Raw genomic sequence first — 7,183 nt, 5'->3', positions numbered from 1 at the left:
GTAGGTCGACCATTATTATATTTGAAGCCCCAAACATGGAGGAGGCTATAATAGTCCAGTCCACCAAGTTGAAGTTGGGGCCCAAATGGCTAATTAGTCAACAAACATTATAAATAAAAAGGTGAAAGAATTGTATATGTGGATGGATGTAGGGTAAAGAAGAGAGAGTTTGAAAGTATTGAGAATAAGGATGATTAAATCAAAGACAAATTGGTAGCCTCCACCTGAAGAAAGCTCTGTTTTAAAGAAAAGGTGGGGGAAATGGTTGGGAAGTGGGAGAGATAGAAAAGGGATGTGAAGAAGAGAAGAGGACAATTATGAGACTCAAATGGGTTGGAGCCACCATTGCCTTTTCTTTTTTAGCCTAATCAACCTTACTATAATGAATTTTTGCCCATTTTTCTGCCTCAAAGTTTGAAAACAAAACTCTATATTGACCCCTTGACCCCACACCATCTTCCACTTCATCCCCTATCTTTCTTATTATCTTCTCTTTTATGCCTCCAATATCTAAGCTTCTTTCATCACCGTTTCCTTTTCATTTTTAAACTCACATTTCATGATTATTAGTAACTACTTTCTTTTCAGTTTTCTTTCAAATTTACGTCTCTCTCGATTTAAATCATTCATTTTCATCTCTATATTTCCAAAATCTTCCTTTTAATCCTCCTACTTTCAACTTTTATTCATTTTCGTCCTTAAACTTTTAAAAAAATATATCATTTTGCTCTCCTTAAAAATGAAGTACTATGGTCACTTTTTATAAGTGCAAGGACCAAACTAAACATTTTGAAAGTATAGTAACCAAAGAGAAAAATACAATGACCAAAATAAACATATTGAAAATGTATTGACCAAAATAAACCAAAGTCAAAAGTACAATGATCAAATACTAGTATTTAAACCAAACAAAAACTACTTTTTCAATAGCCATATTTTAAAGCTTTGATAGAAACTAGATAAAATAATATAAAAATTTAGAAGTGAAAGAAGAGTTTAGAAGCTTAGAGCCCATTTGATAATGTTTCTGTTTCTTGTTTCCTATTTTTGTTTCTCATTTTTTAAGAAATTGACTTGTTTGATAATCGTTTATCTTCTTTTGTTTCTATAATTTGAGAAATATTTATAAAAATTGGTTCAAATTTGAGAAACTATAAAAAGTTACTTTTCAAAAACTAACAATAAAAAACAAAGTGGTTTACCAAATGAAACCTTGATTTTTTATTTTTTTGTTTTTAATATTTAAATTTATAAACATCACTTCTACTCATGAATTTGAATATTTTATTATCCACTTGTTACTAATGTTTTTAAAAATCAAGTCAAGACTTAAAAAGAAAAAAGAAAAATAATTTCTAAAAATTTATTTATATTTTTAGAATCTAGATAGGAATTCAAGTATTTCTTAAATAAATATAAAAAACTATAATTGAAAAATGGAGAGGAAACAAGTATAATTTTCAAAAATAGAAAATTAAAAATGAAATTGTTACTAAATAAGACTTAAATAAGACTTAAAATGTGATTTTATTTTTTAAAAATATTGATAAAAAATAAATTATGAAATAGATAAATTTATAGATAAAAATAATATTTATAAACTTAATTTTTAAAAACCAAAAACCTAAAAGTCAAATTGTTTTCGAATGGGATCTAAAATATTTTCATTACACTTCTTTCTTTTTGTCATATATTTAAATAATACAAAGTACTCTGATCATCATTAAAGAAACTAAGGGAAGTTCTGGTGTAGGTCTTTGGACCACTGTTAGTCACATCTCAATCAAAAAGTGGAAAAAATAAATAAATAAATAAATAAAAATAAAAGAAATTGAATTTTCTATAAATCCAACTGGTTTTTTGAGATTAGTATTGGATTTTTAATTTTTTTTTTTTTTTTTTTTTTAAATGAAGCAGGATTAGTGGATCAGTCAATACTTCTGTTTGGTTAAATATAAAAATTTAAAGTTATATAACTTTAAATATTATATATCTAAATCTTACTTCACTTCTCATAAGCTTTCATAAATAGCTTTATTTGCTTCCAAAGTATCATAATTTTAATCCTTTAATCTTTTAGTCTTCAAATTCTATCTAAGTCACTATGTATAAAAGTTTTTCACTTTATTTTTCAAGAGAATATTACAATTAAAAAATGTTGAAGTTGGTATTGTTTGAAAGTTTTTAAGCTTAAAATAAAATGAAATAAATGGAAGTAATGAAATGTGTAAATTGATACCATTATTAGTTTAGAGTTTAAATTTGATATAATCACTAAAATTTAGGGTATGAATGGATATTTTTTTGAAAAGATTAATTGCAATAATTTCATAATTAAATTAAGAAAGGAAGAGTATGGTTACATGCAATTTTCTCTAAAAAGCATTTGAAGTAGTAAATATTTAAATAATAAGATGTTGTAAATGAAAAATTGTGTGCAAAAATAGAATGTTATTGGGGAATGGGTAGAGCAGTGATTTTGAGGAGTGTTGACTGTTGAGACTTGAGAATGCATTAAAACAAGAGCAACAAACATTATCCACAAATCATTTGGTCTAAAAGCAAAATCCAATGTTTATGTTTCATGTTTGTTACCCCATCAATATCAATATCTCTTTTTTTTTTTATCATTAATTTTCACTAACAAATATCAAATCTAATTCACAACCTAAAACTCATATGCACACTCATATCTAATGTCTAATGGTACATAATCATCAATCACATTATATATACAAGTCTTTTTGAATAATTTCTCGTCTGGATACAAATCACGTTTCTATTAATCTTTAGTTTATAACTTTGAGATAAAAACAATCGTCAAATTGCTTTGGTTTGTATATACATTAAGTATTGGAAGAGAATAAGTTTAGTTTGTTAGCTTAATGGTGTGCCTTACTGTGTTTTTAAATAACTCAATCCTAAAGACAACATAATTTCTACCTATATGTATGTACATTTAGTATGATATTATTCACTTTGTGCACAAAATGCTCATGACTTTTCTTTTAAAATCACCCAAAGAGTGTTATGCTAATGGAGATAATTATTTTCGCACATTTACTGTAGGTCAATTCTCTTCCTGACCAAAGTGAAACTTTTGCACCTAATAGCTAACTTATATATCCAATATAATCTAAATTTTCAAATATAACACATACAATACTATGATTTATATTGAGAGACAATAATGGTAAAGAAAAAATTGACAGGGACTAGGCAAAAGAATAGCATGGAGAAGATAAGGAAGATTTTTAAATTTTTTTAAAAAGAAGAAGAAGAAGAAGAAGAATGTAATATTTAGGTACATTCTAAGATGGGAAATTGTCCAAAATAACCTCCTTTAGTTTTCACATTTAAAAAATAGTACACTTTTTGAAATCTCGTAGAATTGATTTGTTCGGGCCTTCTCGAACGAGATCGGACATGAGATTGTGTTTGAAACGTAATGAATTCAAATTATCTAGTCGTGTAAAAGGACGAAAATACATCTACTTTTAAAAAACTCTTTCATATACACGGAAACCCTTCAGACGATCCAACAACTCAACTCGCTTGAGATATTCCTGCTTTCTCTGTGAAAATTTCCTTCTCGACGATTATTTGCATCCTTAAGCTTACTTATTTTAGAGGTATTTACTTCTTTATGTATATTGTTTCATTTATAATTAAAGGTTTGCTAGGGTCTTTGAATGTATTTAAATTATATGGATCAATACTTGTAACCCTTTCTTATACAATGAAATTTGGTTTGATGATTGTGTATGTTGCAATATTTGTTCTTTTTTGTGTATGTAGTCTGTTATTGATGATTTTCTAGAATTTTCCTATGTTATTTTGATTGAATTTTTTTGAATATCGACCGAGATTCGATGAAGTGTGCCCGAGATCGTTTGGATGTGTACTAGATTGAGTTTATTATCTTTGAGTTTGGGGAATTTTGTATACGATCTTGAGATAAATGTAGCTTGAGTTCATCTTCGAGATTTTATACAGAATGGGACAAAAACCCTAATCTCGTGGTACGCCAGTGTAAATGACCCGAGTTCTTCATTATTAGGGCACGATCTCGGACGAGTTTTCCACAGAGTTCTTCACCGAGATTTAAGCTAGATTCTAGATTTATATATTTTGTTTTGTTGTTGTTTTGCTTACTTGATTGTTGAGTTGAATGTATGGCTTGTGGTCTGTGTGACAAATGGCATTGGTGACTAAGATCCATACTTCTTATCATTTTCCGATAAATCTAACTTGTTGTTCTCATCTGGCAAAAACAATCTTGAATATTAAAAAGAAGCTAACACCTAGGCAGTTGTATATGTTTAAGACTGCTTTTAGCCATTTTTTGATGTGAAGTTAGTTTTGAATGGGTCTCTATGTCATTATATTCTTTTGCGGGAGGTACAAGAGAATAGGGAAGACGTTATTATTTTTAAGTTGCTAGGGAAGAAGGTTTCTTTTGGTCAGGACGAGTTTAATATTGTGATAGATTTGAGATATAATTTCAGGCGTAAAGTTGATTTTGATCAAGATATAGCTCTTAAGCTCAAGAAGTTGTATTTGGGAGATAGATCTGACATGAATGGGACTGAGTTGGACAATGATTTTCCAGATTATCAGTTTGAGAGCGATGAGGGTGCGCTGAACATGACTAGTTTTTATTTCATCGAATTGGTCATGATGGGAAGGGAACAAAGGAAACATATGGACTAGACCATGTTGGGGTCGACTGATGAGTGGAAGGATTTTTGTAGTTATGACTGGGCCATATGATATTCACAAAAACCCTACGTAGATTAGAAGGTGCATTCAAAGGGAAGGTGGCAATATACAAGAAGAAGCCCGTGAATAATAAGTCACCTAAGTCATATAGCTTGTACAAATTCCTATTCGCTTTCTAGGTTTGTTTAATCTTAATTGTTATTGCTACTTTGAATTTATCATGTACTTACTAAAGGTGTTTGTTTTTTGAATTGGTAGGTTTGAGCATACGAGATAGTTTCATCCCTTAGCAGACAGGTAGCAAATAGGATTTCAGTCGATGCAACACCGCACATCATACGATGGAGTTGCACGTATTCACCTAAAGCAAAGGTGATTTATACACAGGTTTTTGGGTCTACTGTGGTAAGTCCTACTTCATTAAGTTCTATGTGATGATATGATTTTCAGCGTTCTAAACTTGATGTTGTTGTTTACATCCAGGCTCGTATAAATGATCTCGTTTCGACCAATGAGGAGAAGGCCTTCTTCTAGGCAGGTGATTCATCCAATATACGATCAAGGTAGGCATTCTCCTCATTAGTCGCAACAAGGTCATTTATACGAGTAAGGATGTAAACAACAACATCAAATTTAGAACACTAAAAATCATACCACCATATAGAACTTAATGAAGTACAACTTACCACTGTAGATCCAAAAACCCGTGTATGAATCATCTTTTCTCCAGGTGAATACGTGCAACTCCATCACATGGTGCGCGGTATTGCATCAGTTGAAACCCTATTTGCTACCTATCCACTAAGGGATGAAACTATTGAAAGAACCCGAAGCCCCGCAGCAGAAGCAAGATCGGTTCCAAATTTTATTTTCACATAAATCAAAATTTATAGTACACAATTATGCATCAAAAAAGAAATTTACAGCACGCAAACCAAAAGAAGAATTAGAGAGGTTAGGGAAAATACTTACCCTTGAAGCCAAAAATCTTTACGAAATCCCTCGAACCGGTTACGAACAATTCGTACAGGACACTATTGATCACGACCTTATGTATTCTCTTTTGGGTAGAGAATTCTCATGAGGGTCTGGACTCTGAGTTTTGGGAGAAGGCGAATGAAAAAAAATTAAGAGAGGAAAAATCCCAAGGATGAATTTCTGCAAAAATTAAAGAAAGTGTTTTTCTCACTTGGGAAGAAGAAGATGATGAGTGATTCATCAAAAACTACCCCGTTCTCCACAGTTTTGAGAGAATTAAGAGGAGGAATTATTTCCCTCCCTTTAAACCTTAAAAAAAATTAAATGAAAAATAATTTAATTTAAATAATAGTTTCACACACACACACATATATATAATAACTAACTTATTGTATGTATATATATAACTATATGTTATATCATAGTAACACACAATCTATAATTTTTATATTGTATCAGATACAATATAACTTATAGTTTTTAATTCTCTTATTAATGCATGATGTTTAATATAATTTACATTTATACTAAACATAATTATATGATTCTCATCCATATAATTAGTTTTTGCATAATATTTAAATATTTAATTCCTCTCTTAATAAACTTTATTGTATAATGTATCAAATGCATCATACTAATTATATTATATATAATTAATTTAAATCAATTACATCATGTATAATTAATCTCCTCCATTAATTTGAACAATTTAAATTAATCCAAAATTAATTATCAATAATTTCAGTTGAGCTACAGAGGCGACCTCGTGGACCTGTAGATTGAAGTTTCAATGGTCCTTGAATAATTAATTACACTATTTTAATTAAGCTATTCAACACCCATTAACTGTCGATCACTCTACTAAAGACCGACAACTGCACTCTTCGCACTATAGATATATTCTATGTCCATTGGATATAACCAAGTCACAAATTGCTCATAAGTACAACTGGGGCAAAAATTACGGTTTTGCCCCTATAGCTACCTCTAACTCCTTAAGTACCACTGATCCCTCTAATAAATAATAAGTCATAGTCCAACTATGACTAAACCCCTCTCGAACCAAGAGAATGTATGGTGCCACATTGTTCAAGCTCCAGAATCAACCCTTAAGGGAGCAATTTATCTACTTATCCTAACATTAGGGATCGAGTGAATTCCGTCTTATGTAGTTGTGTTCCCAACTCCCCAATCATACAAATCCTCAAAATAGTAGACTTATTGAGTCAGCAATTTGGCCACTTTCACCCATACAAGTCAAAGGATCGTTTTCATAGTTAAAGTTCACAACTCATCCAACATTCATGTCATGTCACCCATGGTCATCTTGGTGAAATGTAAGTATCTATTATTAACGATGTTATATAATGAGACTATTCATTTTGTGGATCGGTCTTATATAAACTCCTTTGTATAGAATACCCTCGTTCACATGTCTCTACATGAATAATCAAAATCAAATTATCTGTAGTACTTTACA

Source organism: Benincasa hispida, chromosome 8, assembly GCF_009727055.1.
Source record: "Benincasa hispida cultivar B227 chromosome 8, ASM972705v1, whole genome shotgun sequence".
Classification (NCBI taxonomy): domain Eukaryota; kingdom Viridiplantae; phylum Streptophyta; class Magnoliopsida; order Cucurbitales; family Cucurbitaceae; genus Benincasa; species Benincasa hispida.
This window is presented reverse-complemented; position numbering follows the sequence as displayed.